At 33.4% G+C, this 16789-nt stretch overlaps 1 long non-coding RNA gene across 1 annotated transcript; it reads right to left on the bottom strand.

Moving 5' to 3' along the window:
* Positions 1-10216: 10216 nt before the first annotated feature.
* LOC135274771 (uncharacterized) lies at positions 10217-15949 on the bottom strand. Its single transcript, XR_010342523.1, has 3 exons — positions 15827-15949; positions 15019-15111; positions 10217-10392 (listed from the first exon to the last, which is right to left on the bottom strand). It is a non-coding gene; the product is annotated as an uncharacterized LOC135274771 (long non-coding RNA).
* Between the last annotated feature and the right edge of the window lie 840 nt (positions 15950-16789).

The following is a 16789-nucleotide window of genomic DNA, read 5'->3' as shown; positions in this document are numbered from 1 at the left end:
GTTTCTGGTGTGGGCTAGGTAGAGGAATCCAGGTGGACTTCTTTGTCCAAAAAGCCTGAAGAAATCTCTGGGAGGAGGGGGCTGTGTTGTGGACCAGCCAATCTGGTGTCAGAGTCAAAGATCAATCACTCCAAAGGAAGTTTGACAAGCACTCCTCTCATTGGACGAGAACATGAATGAGGAGGTAGTAACTCCAGGGTTAAAACTCCAAGGCTCCTTACCTATAGAGACATCCCCTCTGGATTCCCCTCCCACAATAGCATGGGAGCTCTCACTCTTTCTCTTTCTGTCTCTCTCTGCCTAAGAAATTGCTTTTTCTGCAAAACTCTTTGGGTCCACGATATTTATTTGAATGGTAAGCTCACGGAACCTCCAGGGCCGTTTTCCCCATTCTTTAGGGTAAGAGAGGCCAAGGACCTTGGCAGGTTGGGGAACTGGGAGCATCTTCAGGACACCCCCACTCCCTCCCTTGTCTACAATACCACATTGCCTTGATTACTGTAGTTTTATTATAGTATTGAAATAAAGATAGAATTAGTCCTCCAACTTGGTTTTGCTTTTGAAAGTTCCTTTCAAAAGCGATTCTAAATCCTTTCTATTTCCATATGAGTTTTACAATGAGTTTATCAATTGCTCCAAAACAGCCTGAAGGGATTTTGATTGAGATTATTTTAAATGTATAGATTAGTATGGAGGTAATAGATATCTTAGTGATACTGGGCTTCTGACACATGAGCTCAGTATAACTCTTCATTTATTTATGTTGACTTTAGCTTTCATCAGGAGTGTTTCATAGTTTTCCCTATACAGGTCTTTCACAACCCTTGTCAGATTTTCTCCTATCTTAAAGACAAAAAATTTATTTTATATTACTTTTAGATATTTGTATATCAAGGAAAGACAATGAACTAAGACAAAGAGAAAATAGGGAAGAAATATTAACATAATATCACTTTTAGAAGTTGTGATAGACATATACATTAGAAATTCAACTAGCAAATTATATAATATTAATAGTTTGTGGTTCTAAATGATTTTCATATAAAATTTGTTTTCAGCTGCCTGTGTTTTAACTATATTAGAATCTGTTGCATACATAACTTTCTTATATACATCCCTTAAACATAATTATATTGACTTATAATCTTCCTTCAATTAAGTTTAAAATGATCTAGAATTTCTTTTATAAATAAAACTATGATTTGATCTTTTATTAATAGAATCATCACTATATTTATTTTATAAAATAATAGGGTGAATAAAATTTCTCAGTGATCGTATGTAATTTTTTATATACAATTTTTATTTTACTTTGTTCAGTTACTATCAGTTATCGAAGTTATATATTTTCTTACTTGCAAATACTTTTTAAAAAAGTGGATGTTTTACCAGTCTCATTATTTGCACATGTGGCAGGTAAGAGAATATCTTTATAAATGAATAAAAGAAATGACTATAAAACCAGAACCATATAACACTGGAAGTCTGCATGGTAATAAGCCAATTTTTGTGGAAATGAACTCATTAATGCTAAATTTTTGCTGACTTCCAACTGATCTAAAAACTGCTTTACAAAATTCAAAAGACACTTCATGAATTGTAGAAGAGATGAAGAAAAAAGGGAACGAACCAACCATTACCAAGCATACTTCACTCATTTGCCTTCCAACAAACTCCCCTATAATCTATAGCTGAGAGCTGGGGAAAAATGAATAAAATTGATGAGGGTGAAAGAAGGGTTCTATCAGAGTTTCACCAAAAGCTTCTTGTTGAGCAGTGCAAAGAAGTTTAAACATGAAGTGCAGCTGGGCTTTGATTATTTGTTAGATTTTATTGTACCTTTCCTTGCACTTGCAAATTTTCACACATTTCTCACAAAAATGTCATATTGTCATAAGAGTGGTATGTAGACACTGGAGGGGGCAAATTAAGAAACAAAATAGAATTTGAAAAAGATAATTATACAATAGATAGAAGGCTGTGAGAAAAAAAATCATCTCATGTTTGTTAGACCACATATGTAAAAAGTCATTTAAAATACTTGATCAAAATAATAATTGTCTTTTATAAACATTCATAGGTTTATAAGCAAAAAAATAACTTATAATAATTAAAGATGTTAGTTTCCTATAATAATTATTATTTTTATTAAAATACTCCTGAATGTATGTGGTCCATTTTAAAGGACACAAAATGTCAATACATGTTAAAAGATAATGGATCTCAAATATAAGGTTTTAAACATCTTAATAATCAAAACAATTAAAAATTTGATTTTTCTTTTTCATTGTATTTCAAAAATGTGATGATGACAAATTACTATTTTGCCACAATTATTTACAACCTATTTTCTTAAAGAAGTAGACCCAGGTAAATGTAACTGTGTCCTTTCGTGTCCAAAGTATGGCTGATTTAAAACAGAGAAGCAAACTGCCATTCTAACAGAAGGTATTCTCAGTTAAGGGGCCAATATATTTTCTATTTATTGTTTGCATTCTCCATCCTTAAATTCAAGTAATAAATTGTTGTCATAGGACAGTTATTACATCAAGAAGAACCTTACAATTAAGCTCAAGACCTACAAGAAGCTATTAAAATTAACGGAGGGGCCAAATGTGGAGCAGAACATTTCTGGACATCAAGTTGACTGGCTAACATTTCCTGGAACAGGTACGTTTCTGTTTTCCACAATAAATATACAAACCAAAAGTGTAAAATACCTGTCTAACAGCAAATGCAAATAGAATTGGAAGCAGAAGGGAGATACACCTATCCAAATTTACTAGTTAAGCTAATTGAAAGAAAATATTCCATTCATTTTTTCAGCCTAAGTTTATTTGAAAGTTAGTTTATCCCTTTGAAATCCATCAGTATCTCATATACCATAAAAGAAAAGTAAAAATTGTTTGATTTTTTATCTACCATATGCAATTCAACTGGTTAGACATTTGAGGGGGAGAAAAGTTAATGATAATGAGAAATTTACCATCTCTAGGTGCTACGGGATAATTGTCAGGAGTTTACTATATGCTTCACAAAGATATAAGTGCTATAGAAGAAATTTAATTAAAACTTAAGTTATGAGGGAGCCACAGAGCACATGGGGGAGTTTTTGTTTTTGTTTTTGTTTTGCAGTAGCACAAGGGGATTTTAATGCAAGAGATAGCCATATCAATTGGCTACTTATGTCTATATAGGACTTCAAAATAAAAGTAGTAACAATGGTAATTGGTCAAACAAAGGCAAAGATATGAAAATCGTGTAATGTTTTCAGAAAATGGTGATTCAAATTATGTTTTTTAAAATAGATTTTTAAGGAATTATTGGAAAAATTGGGATAAGATTTTTAATAACTGTTATGTCTTCCATGAACTGGTGTGCAACAGACTTTAAATTTTATTCTATTATTTTTGTTATAGACTAATTTTAGGAGGTTCATTTTCTCCTATATTTATCTACCTTTTCCTGTCTCTCAATAAAGATTTACTGATACCTACAGTAAAACTTTGCCAAAGATAGGTTAGTTACATTTTCCCAGGTAACTGAAATAAAATATACTGTAGAGAGTTCATCAGCACATATTCTGGAGAAATTTCTTTCCTTCTTTGTATTTCTTAATTGCTGATCCAACACAAGCCAGAGTTATCATTTCTTATATCTATACTTAAAAAAATCATAGCAGCAAAACTCTATTTGTTTAACGACTCCTAAATTGGATCATTCCCATAAAATTATCCTGCTCTCCCAAGCTGTTCCTCACCTTTGATCTGCTGATAGAATACAGTCAGATCTTTCAGCCCTCACCTACAAGAGTCCCTATTTCCTTTCTGATCCACCTTTTAAAAGAAGTAATTATATTTAGAACTCCAGAGCCAAAAATGGTTTATTTATGATAAAATAAATTGGATTAATTTTATTTTCCCTTTAGAGTAAAGAAGACTTGACTGAATCATATCTTAAAGATGCTTTGGATTCAAACACTTTGAGTTTATGAGCCTAGTCTCAGTTTCATTGCAACCATAAACTTGGGAAGAGCGTCCAAAAGTACAAAAATAAACAAAAACATAGAAAAAGTGAAAAATCACAAAAGATAAACAACAGACAATAGGAAAAGCCAATCTAATGTTTTCAAGATTCATTCATCGTGTTGTATGCATCAGTGACCCATTTTTTTTATGACAAATACAATTTTATTACATAAATAAGTCACATTTTGTTTATTCATTGATGGAAATTTTGGGTTGTTTTCACCTTATAGTTATAATAACCAGTGATGTTTTGAATCTTGTCGTGTGTTTGTGTGTGTACATGTTTCTGATCTTGAGTTTATACCTAATAGAAGAATTGATAGATCACGTTAACATTATGTATAACTTTATCAAGTAATTCTAAACAGATATCCAAGGTGACTGTGCCATTTTGCAATTCCACAGTAATGCATGAGTCTCAATTTGTCCATATCATCTCCAACACTTACTTTTCAATTTTTTGATTAGGTAACCTATTGTGTAGGAAATGGTATATCATGGTTTGACCAATTATATGGAGCTTTCTTTTCACATGCTTATTGGGCATTTATATACATTATTTGGAAAACCATCAGTTCAAATCCTTTATTTTTTTCTGATTGTGCTATTTGTGGTCAGGCACAGTGGCTCACATCTGTAATCCTAGCACTTTGGGAGGCTGAGGTGGATGGATCACTCGAAGTCAGAAGTTAAAAACCAGCCTGGACAACATAGTGAAACCCCATCTCTAATGAAAATACAAAAATTAGCCAGACATAGTGGGGCACGCCTGTAATCCCAGCTACTTGGGATGCTGAGGTAGGAGAATCACTTGAACCCAGGAGGTGAAGGTTGCAGTGAGCCAAGATTGCACCACTGCACTCCAGCCTGGGTGACACAGCAAAATTTGATCTCAGAAAAAAAAAAAAAGAACGTGCTATTTTACTTTTTGCTGTTGAATTGTAAGAGTTTTAATATATTATAGAATATTATTATACTGTAGTATATATATTATAGTATATATATATATTATAGTATTCACTAAAATTTGTGAATACTATTTCAATGAATGCTTTTTTCTATTGCTTGTGGTTTCATATCATATCTAAAAACCATTGCCTCATCCAAGGTCAAAGAAATGGATGTACAATGGAGAAAATAAATATTAAAAAAGAAAAATAATCATGCCTATATATTTTGCTAATACCTTTGTAATTTTAGCTCTTAAATTTATGTATTTAATCTACTATCAGTTAATGTTTTCTATGTTATGAAGTATCATTCCAAATTTAATCATTTGCACATGAGTTTCCATTTGCCCCGGCACCATTTGTTGAAAAGACTTCTTCCATTCATTGGATTTTCTTGGCCACTTTGTTGAAAATCAACTGACCATTAATGTAGAGTTTATTTCTGGACTCAGAATTCTATTTGATTAATTTCCATCTACAGTGTGCTACTAACACAATATCTTGATTACTGTAGCTATGTAGTGAGTTTTGAAATTGGGAATTGTGAATCCTCAAAATTTTTCTTTATTTTCAAGAATTTTTGGCTATTTTGGGTCTCTTGCATTTTCAGATAAACTTTTCGGTCAACTTGCCAATTTCTGCAATAAAGGAAGCTGGGATTTTGATAGGGATTGTGTTGAATCTGTAAATCAACTTTAAAATAATTCAATGAACATGAGATGTCTTCCCATTTATTGATTACCTTTAATACTGTTCTGTAGCTTTCAGTATGCAAGTCTTGTACTTCCTTTGTAAAATACATTTATAACTTTTTTATAAAAATGGAAATGATGTCTTAATTTTATTTTTATATTTTCATTACTCATGTATAGAAAGTGATTTTTGTATCTTGATCTTATATCCTGCAATAATGCTGAACTCATTTATGATCAGGTTGGTGCAAAACTTATTGTAGTTTTTGCAATTACTTTTAGTTCTAATGATTTTCTACATATAAGATCATGTAATGTGCAAAATAATATAGTCTTAGTTCTTCCTTGGGTTTTATATCTTTTAATTGCCTATTTGTTTTAGTAGGACCTCCAGTACAATATAGAAATGATAAACCTGTGGAGATTTCTGTTAGGATGTACTTTTTCTCATACTTTGGTTTTGAAGTAAGCAAGTTACAATAAGCTAAAGGAGTTAATTTGAACACAGGTCTCTGGATACTGATGCTTATAAAAAATGATATTCATAGAGAATCAGAGTTAGTGGGCATTATTATTTGATTAATTATATAGCAATCTCCACTAGAGAATTCTATATTTTCTCTTACTTTTCTATAACAAAATCAACTGAAGGGCTTTGTATAAAAAAATTACTGAGTCAAAGTTATGGTATATAGTATTTCCTTTGTTGTTATCACTGTACACAATATTTAACTGGCTTATGTTAGGTAATGCAGTATAACTATTTAACTAATTATTATCGACAATACTAGAAAAGAATATGTGGCCCACATTATTCCAAACCCTTAAACAGTGATTTTACTGACATTTAACTTGAAGTTAGTTTTAATAGGGGTGTAACTTTTTTCTCCCCTAAGTAACTAATTTGATTTTATTACTATCATAAATCATTTAACTTACTGTTCCATCTTTTTGGCATTAACTGTGGGGTGGTTTGAGATAATTTGTAGCCATCCATTAGTAATAGATTTGGTAAATAATTTTGACCATAACATGTTCTGTGTGCTCCCTGCAAGATTTACATGGTCTTTCTCCTTGCCATTTTTTTTTTCTATGCCATTTATTTTCCAAATGATTTTTTCAATGTCTCCTTTTGTACTCTATCTATTTAAGTCACTGTCAATGTTTGCTGAAACTAAGTGAGACACCTATAAATAAACAAGAAGAACAACAAAAAATCTCGAAAGCACAGAGTATAAACTAACAATCATGACAAGAAATATATTACTATTTCTACTTCAAAATGATAAATGCTTTAGAAAGGTGAGGAAACTGATGTCCCATCCTTTTTTATTCTTTCTTCCCTCAAATCAGTCTGCCAGTAAGCATTACTGTGGATTTTGCTTGAATTCAAACCCTATATGGGTAATTAACACTGGCCGATGTGCTGCTTTCATCAACATATCTCCAGTTGCAAAGTATCTATATTATGTTGTATATGTATATTTTAATAAATAAATATGCAATTGAATTTGATCAGTGAAAAATATAAAAGGCCTCATCCTTGAAAAAATAATCTATTTTCAAGTTGTGTTTAAGAAGGTGACAGATCTTCGAGTCAGTGAATCAAGTCAAATGGCAAAAGAAGCTGAAAATAATGAACAGAGCAACAGAAGGAAAAATGATTTTCCCTCAGCAAAACCATTTAAATAAATTGAATACACTATCAGAAAGGCAGTGTGCTATTTTCAGGACTTAGAAATTGTCAGAACAGCCCTTTCTAGATTTGCTTCAAGCTGCCGGCAGTCTCATTCCATTCACCCATTAGGCTGGCGATGAAAAGCAAGCCAGGTGGCTTATGTATGCATTCAAAAACAAAGTTGTTTTATCCAAATGTGAGAATGGACAAGAAGTGAAAATAGTCCTGTGATCTGCAAATGAGAAAGAGACTTCTTTCAAAAAAGAATTCTCACACTGAAAAAAAACCTCTTGAAGTACAGAAGAAATTTTTACTTGTTTACTTGGCAGGAGAAGAACTTATCTGTATTGCCTTTACAAGCTTCTGAAGGCTGACATATATAGATTATTTGTAAAAGTGTAGAGGTAATATGTGAAAGACTTGCCAATTAACTTTTAATTAGCCCTAATGTATGCCACTTTAAGTCAAATGGACAATTACTTCAAGATAAAAATATATTTCCTGCTACCGATGACTAAAACCATAGAAACAGCAAAGCACGGAATTTTGAGTGTGAATACACACACTATAAATGAAGAGATGTATCTATATATAAAGACATGCATACACACAGTTTGGAAGTCACTTCTTTTCTTCACAATATTACCAACTAAAAAATGTAGACTACCTGGATTTTAGAATTTATCCTAATTGAGAAGACATCTGATTTAAAAGCCCATGTTTGCTGCAACATTGACAAAGTTGAATTGTGACCACCTTATTTAGTATTTATAAGATGCTTGGTTTTAAAAGGCAAAGAACAAAAAGAGAGAGAAAATCATAGTTCTGACTCCTAACTCATAAAACTAAAATGAGTAGCTCTTATAGGCACATGCTTCACAGAGCTCCCTCAGTCTCCTCCATTATACATGGAGCAGTTACGCCTTCCAGACAGAAATGATCATTGCTTGCCCTGTTGGAAGTGTGAGTACATAATAACATGAGGACATTTGTAAAGGTGGAAAAAAAATGTTCCAAGAGAGAAAAAGAAAAAGAACTCCCAGATAAAATTTGCAGAAGGGAAATAATTTATTCCGCTATTGGTTTTCGGCTCGCAAATATAGTAGTTCATGGACATTTGGAGTTACGATTCATACTTGAAACATAATGGTTGAAGAAAGGAAAAATACTACAAGATCTATTTCATAGTATTAAAATACTTATTTCAAGGTTTTTGGGAACAAGTTCAATAACTAAAGAGTTCTTTAAAAGAACAAAATTAAACTAGTTTAGGGTCAGATGATTTAGCACTTTTGATTGTTAAAAGGTTAAATGAATTGTGGGTGTGCACCTTGTTCTAAGACTGCATTGTGCAAGACATATTGAAATTTTTATTCTGTCACTGTCTACCTTTTGATCTGTCTGCCTGTCCTCTGTCAAGACTAATGTAACACTAAAATTCTAACACTGAACTGTTGAGAATTTCTATCTTGTTTATTATTGTACTGTATTATGGGACGGTTTCTCCATCTTTACACCAAGTAATCCATGGGGAAAAAAATCTCTGTATATTTCTAAGCTGCTTCAATGTCATAAAGAGGACTTGAAAATTTCAAACAAGGCTCAAAACTACAGAGTTTGAGTCCAACACCTATGCATTTACCATTTAACCATTTCCCTCTGAGGTTTTACTACCTCTCTAGGGCACAGCTAGGAATCAGTGTCATCATCGCTGGTAAGAATCACAGTTGTTAATCCTTCCTTCACTATGGGGATTTCTCGCTTTGTACTTACTTCCCCCACATTCTCTGCTTTCTTTCAACTGCTCTAGAACAGAGTGTATTCTTCCCTCACTGCATGGGACATTTATGAAAACAAAATGTTCATTTAACATGTTTCTCCAAACTCTTGCATGACAAAGAATTACAAATCCCAACTACATATGTAACTTGAAGAAGAAGAAAACATGGAAAGGCAAATAATAATTTAATATTTTATTAAGTGGTCCTGCCATAAATATATTATAACTTGGAAATACACTTTCACTTCAGAGTCCCATGTTGCCAAATTTCATGTTTGAAGTTTCATGGGATTGTTAAGCTCTAATAAAACCTGAGGGTGCCTAAGTTCTACTTACTTTATTTCACTGTATTATCTTTACTTTAGAAATTTTATAAGGACAAGGAATTCAGCCATTAAAAAATAAAAGAGAGAGAACATGGGTTAGAGTGAGGTTTTTAACTCACATGCATTGCTTTCACACTTCACTGCTTTAATAAATCATATTTATACACACAGACACACTCAAGGTCACAATGCATAGCTATTATATATTACCAGCATATCCCATAGATAATGTGAGATCAGTTTTCAGACCAATATTGATGTTGTATAAATATCACAATAAAGTGAGTCACACAAATTTTTGGTTTTCCAGTTCATGTAAAAGTTATGTTTACAATATACTGCAGTCTATAGCATTATGTCTAAGAAATGTACATACTTTAATTAAAAAGTACTTTATTGCTCAAGAATACTAACAAGCATCTGAGCATTCAGTGAGTTGTAATCTTTGCTGGTGGAGGATCTTGCTTCAGTGATAATGGCTCCTATGGGGTGGTGATTGCTGAAGGTTTGAGTGGCTATGGCAATTTCCAAAAATAAGACAACAATGAAGTTTGCTATGTCAATAGACTCTTCCTTTCATAAAAGATTTCTCTACAGACTGCTATGCTGTTTGACAGCATTTTATCAACATTAAATATTGTTTCAATGTTTGAGTCAGTATGTTCAAACTCTATCAATGCCTTATCAACTAAGTTTATGTAATATTCTAAATTTTTTGTTGTCCTTTCAACAATGTACATAGAATCTTCATTGGTACTAGAATCCATATCATGAAACCATTTTCTTTGCACATTCATAAGAATTAACTCTTCATTAAAAAATCTGGAGACAACAGATGCTGGAGAGGATGTGGAGAAATAGGAACACTTTTACACTGTTGGTGGGAGTGTAAATTAGTTCAACCATTGTGGAAGACAGTGTGGCGATTCCTCAAGGACCTAGAAATAGAAATTCCATTTGATCCAGCAATCCCATTACTGGGTATATATCTAAAGGATTATAAATCGTTCTACTATAAGGACACATGCACACGAATGTTCATTGCAGCACAGTTTACAGTAGCAAAGACCTGGAACCAACCCAAATGCCCATCGATGATAGACTGGACAGGGAAAATGTGGCACATATAAACCATGGAATATTATGCAGCCATCAAAAACGATGAGTCCGTGTCCTTTGTAGGGACATCGATGAACCTGGAAACAATCATTCTCAGCAAACTGACACAAGAACACAAAATCAAACACCACATGTTCTCACTCATAGGTGGGTGTTGAACAATGAGAACACATGGACACAGGGAGGGGAGCACTATACACTGGGGTCTGTTGGGGGGACTAGGGGAGGGACAGCGGGGGGTGGGAAGTTGGGGAGAGACAGCATGGGGAGAAAAGCCACATATAGGTGAAGGGGAGGAAGGCAGCAAATCACACTGCCACGTATGCACCTATGCAACCATCTTGCATGTTCTTCACATGTACCCCAAAACCTAAAATGCAATAAAAAATAAAAATAATAATAATAAAAAAAACTCTTCATCTGCTCAAGTTTTATCATGAGATTGTAGCAATTCAGTCATGACTTTAGACTCCCCTTTTAAATCTAGTCTCTTGTTTCCACCACATCTGCAGACACTTCCTCTAAAGAAGTCCTGAAATTCTCAAAGTCATCGATGAGGGTTGCAGTCAACTTCTTCCAAACTGTTGTTAATGTTGCCATTTTGACTTCCTCCCATGAATCACAAATATTTTTAAGAGCCTCTAGAAAGATGAATCCTTTCTTATTGAAGTATAAATTATGGAATTGAAGGATTTTAATTAACTTTGCCCTGATCCATCAGAGGAATCACTATCTATGGGAACTATCTCCTTACAAAATGTATTTTTTAATAAAGAGACTTGAAAGTTCAAACGACTCCTTAATCCATGGCTGCAGAATGAATATTGTGTTAGCAGGCATGAAAACAACATTAATATCCTTGTATATCTCCATCAGAAGGCTTGGGGTAACCAGGTACACTATCAATGAGCAGTAAAAATTTGAAAGAATTTCTGTTTTCCTGAGCAGTAGGTCTCAATAGGGAGCTTAAAATGTTCACTAATGCTGTAAACAGATGTGCCATCATCCAGGCTTTGATGTTCTTATTACAGAGCACAGACAGTCAATTTAGAATAATGCTTAAAGCTGAGGGCTTTTGGAATGGTAAATGAGCATTGGCTTCAACTTAAAGTCACCAACTGCATTAGCTCCTAACAAGAGTCAGCCTGTTCTCTGAAGCTTTGAAGGTAGGCATTGACTCTACCTCTCTAGCTATGAAAGTCCCAGGTTCCACCTTCTTGAATTACAAGGCTGTTTCATCTACATTGAAAATCTTGTGTTTAGTGTAGTCATCTTCATCAATGATCTTAGCTAGATCTTCTAGATACCTTCCCGCAGCTTCTACATCAGTACTTGCTGTTTTATCCCTGTACTTTCATGTTATGAAGATGGCACCAGTGCTTAAACAAGATGAATTGACCTCTGCCAGCTTTGAACATTTCCTCTGCAGCTTCTTCACCTAAGCCACTGGTAAAAGTTGAAGGGAGTTAGGAGCCCCACTCTGGATCAGGCTTTGGCTTAAGGAATGTTATGGCTGGTTTGATCTTCTATCCAGACAAAGAAACTTTCTCCATATTAGCAATACGGCTGACTTGCTTTCTTCTCATTCATGTGTTCACTGGAGTAGCAGTTTTAATTTCCTTCAGTAACTTTTCCTTTGCATTCACCACTTGGCTGACTAGCACAAGAGACTTGGCTTTAGGCTTATCTCAGCTTTCAACATGTCTTCCTCACCGAGCTTAATGATTTCTAGCTTTTTATTTAAAGTTAGAAATGTGTCATTCTTCCTTTCACTTAAACATTAGGGATGACTGTGGAGTTATTAATTAGTCTAATGTTAATATTATTGTGTGTTAAAGAATAGAGAGGCTTGAGGATAAGGAGAGAGATGAGGGAGCTGTTGGTTGGTAGAGAAGTCAGAACACCAACATTTGTCAAGAAAGTTTGCTGTCTTATATGGGGGACATGGTTTATGGAATGCCAAAACAATAACCATAGCAACATGAAAGATCACTGATCACAGATCATTATAACAAATATAATCATAATAGAAAAGCTTGAAATGTTGCCAGAATTACTAAAATTTAACATGCAGATATGAAGTAAGCACATGCTGTTGGAAAAATGTTGTCAATAGACTTGTTCAACCTAGGGTTGCCACAAACCTTCAATTTGTAAAAAGCACAATATATGCAAAGTGCCAAAAAGTGGAGCAAATTAAAGCAAAGCACAATCAGATAATACATTGCCAGTGTCTTACAAAGCCATCTCAATACACTACTCCATGATTAACCACACTTCATTCAATAGCAAAAGATTTTTGAGGCATTTTTGGTGCTATTTAAAGAATTTTTGTGCTGATTTCTTTGACTCAAACACTTCTGATCAGTTCATAGCAATATATGTTTATGTTGAAAATTACTTCTCAAGTAGGAAGGAATAATTCAAGGTCCAAGAGAATATGGGCTCCTTTCTAAACTCGATTGCTATTTTTTCTGGCATCGAAAATCCAATTGTGACCATTCATAAAAAACAGATGAAAACATATTTGTTTGAAACAAAAATTATAGAACGTTTACAGGCATACTCATATAATTATCAGTGTATAAATACAGTTAAGTATTCATAATTTCCAGTTTATAAGAGTAAACCTGCAAAGGCCACAAAATAAATGAATCAAAATCAGCATCACTGTTTTTTTCTATGGGGTTTTGACCATTCTCTTGGTTTTTGTTTGTTCATTTTTGGTGTTAAAGAAAATTTTCTTATGAATTAACCTGTTTTTCAAAAAACAATTTTTCTCTTTGAGAAATTTCTATCTTCTTCTAAGCTTACATTGGTTTTAAAAACTGTTATATTTAATGAACTAGCTAATTTAAACAATTACTGTAAACTATCAGGAAATTGCACATCACATTTGAATGTTACATACAAACGTATTTATTTTATTATTAGTTTAAAAGGATTCTTTGTGGCAAATGTGCCAGAATATCCTGATTATAATTAAGTCAATTGTTTAGCTTAGTTTTATATTCAGGAAGGTGAAAAATGCAGATGTCTGACTGTTTGAATGAAAATCTATAAGGAGATAAATCCTCAGCAGCATATTTATTTCTGGCAGCATTACTATTGTGTTAGCGATTTAAATAGCTACAACTGAGGATGTAAATAGAATTAATAATCTGATTATTTTAGTGCAATGACTTAAAAAAATTAACAGTTCACAGGTCTTGTTAGTTTATACTAATTTCATCAGGAAAACGAAAGTCATGAGTCTCATTGAAATTAATTTTGCCCAATTACTATGTATAGTTCTTTCCAATAGAAAAGTGACGGTCGGTTATTTATTATGGTTTGCTTTGTGATAAGAATGTTCATTGTAAAGTGATTTTTAATTTTCAGAGGCTATTTAATTTGCTGCCCTCGGATTTAGTATATGAACTGCCTGATCAGCCTCTTACCCTTTAAAGATAGGGATTTACTACTTTGAAAGTTTGGCTATCTCAGTTGCAGAGCTAATAAAAAAAAACATTTTGTATGCTCTAGGCTTTTATTTTATTAACTGCTACTTTCTGAAGTCTATGGTACTGTAGGAACAAGAAATAAAGAAACATCAGGGTATTCAAGTAAAAGTATAAATCATAGAATCATAAGGAATGAAAGAAATGCAGATCTTATTTTTCCCCCAATGATTAACCAAAACCAACTCCATTTCACAAGCAACCATCAGAAAATCCTTAAAAATCTGATTAAACATATTTGTTAATGAGATCAAAAACACATTTATCTAGGTTTTATCTGCTTTGAGATAAGTAAAGAGAAAGTATCTTCATTTTTATCAAAACAATTATTTCATTAATCACATTCACATGTGATTATGGGTCATTTGAATATGTTAATTAAAACAGCTAAGTCTAGCTCACTGAAAGTTATAAGACAGCAGTTTCAAAGGACAACTATTGAGATAGAACTGATCTTTTCTCTCACTTATCACTCCTTCCTCCCCATTCAGCTGGTCAGGGAAGTCTTTAAATGTTTCCTTTAAACTGGTTGCTTTTTAACCAACCTCACTGAGTCAGCCACTCCTCAGGAACTATCAGACTGCATGAATCAGCTGACTGACCTTCTTGTACCCAACCATCCACGTTTCAGTCCATTCTCCATGCAATTAACTTTCTAAAGTAGAAAGCTTATGTAATTTTTCCTGGTTGGGTTACCTTGAACAAGGTCAGCTGTTCCTAGTCTAAAGATAACTTCCAAATGCCTCAGTAATGTCTTCAATATAACCTCGATAGTATCTATGTGTCTGTTTATTTACCCTCTCTTGGAAGTGGTTTTAACCAGAATGGATTGTTCTTCCCTCACACCCTCCCCAAAATGTCTTTCCAGTTTCTTATGTCTGTGTTTGAAATACTCTTCACTCTTATTCTATTCATTCTTTAAGTTCCAGAACAAATGTTACCTACCTGATGAAGCTCTTCTTATAAAAACCCACATGCTGAGTCCTCTTTCCTCCTTATCACAGAAGAACTCTTCAGCGGAAGCCAACTTTTCTCCTCCTTTAATTAATTTAATCCCAAATACGTTATTTATGCCTTTAAAAAAATCCAGTTAGAGCTCTTATAATGAGATAAATAACCTATTTTATGTTCTCGAATGACTTGCTTATGCTTTTAGGACACAGAGTCATAGGAGACTAATACTTGTCGAATTTATGACTAAATTTCACCATATTTAGTAATCCTTTCTTTTATGAGCCATCTTACTTTCAAAGTAGTGATTATTTTGCATCTAGATTTTGCGATTTCATTAATTATGTCAAGGGATATTCATATCCTTTCTAGTTAAAGTACATTTAGGCTTACGATTAATTAATACAATAAATGTTCTAACTGAGCTATATTTGAGAACCATCTAAATATTTATAAAAAGGTATAGATGAATGTGCGAGGAGATTAGTTAAAAATCCAAGTAACATATAGATTAAATGTAAAAATACTTGCTAAACATTTTATATTAAAGAATATATTTACACACATTCATATAGTCATATCCACCCACAAACTTAGCCCTGATTGGTCCCAAGAAGCCTATGCTCTATTTTTAGAACAATTCCCTAGTCTTTAAATGACTATTTCACATCATTTTCACCTTAAACTTCAAAGAGCTCTTTTTCTAACATGTCTCTCAGCTGAAGGCCTTACTCTCCATCTCATGAAAATAGAAGTAATCAAAAGAGAGCTTTATTGTGCTCCAATCTCCACACCAACTTACCTTTATTGCTAAGCACATGCTTAGCCCTCTCTCCTTATCACAGAAGAACTCTTCAGCGGAAGCCAACCCTTCTCCACTGCATTAGATTTCATCCTTTCCAGCTTACTCACATCTATTGCTTCAGCAATTGCTCTTTTTCAGTCTGCTCTGGTTTCTCCCTTCAAATGAAATGAATCATTCCCTTCAGCATGCAAGCCTATTCCAATCCCACTTAGTTTTGAAAAAACAAACAAACAAAAATCACGCACACACACACAAATGATTTTCTTTATTCTACTTCTCTCCACAGTTACCCCACCTCTTCCCTTTTATGGCAGAACTTTTTAAATGAATTATTCATAAATCATGTGTTATTTCCTTACTTTTAAGTCTGTTTGGAGTACACCGTAATAGATGAGCATCACACTAACCCACCAAAAGAGCAACCAAGGTCACATATTCTTTAAAAAAGTTTCTGCCTCTTCTTTCTTCTCCTGGAAACTATGTTTTGATGTCTTCATCACATGCTTCCTAATACGATTTGCAATCAGTTCACTCTTGCCTTCGTAACTTCTTTTCAGTCTTCTTGCTTTCTCAATATCTCCCTAACTTCCTAATATTTGACTACATTTAGTATTAGTCATACTCATTCCATGATTCATCTCACCTGGTTACAAGGTTTAGTGTCTATAGTGATGGCTCCCAAGTGTATAACCCAAATCAAGATATCCCTCCTCAACTCTACATTCATTTTCCTAAATCCCTATTGGACATCACTATTTGGAGTTCCAACAAATATACAAAGCTTATCAGGTCCAGAACATATGTCCTAATTTATATCGTGTCAATGTAACCCAAACTTTCATTGTTCCTTCCCTACAGTAGTAAACAGCAACTCTAATTTTATAGGTACTGAGACAAAAATGGGTAATAATCATTGCTCCTTTTTCTTTTATCCCAAATTAACAAATACTGTAGGCTGTA

This window comes from Aotus nancymaae, unplaced genomic scaffold (genome assembly GCF_030222135.1).
Source record: "Aotus nancymaae isolate 86718 unplaced genomic scaffold, 86718_ANA_hifiasm-v0.15.2.pri h1tg000014l, whole genome shotgun sequence".
Taxonomy (NCBI): Eukaryota; Metazoa; Chordata; class Mammalia; order Primates; family Aotidae; genus Aotus; species Aotus nancymaae.
The sequence above is the reverse complement of the archived record's forward strand: the minus strand, read 5'-3'. Positions and strand labels throughout refer to the sequence as shown.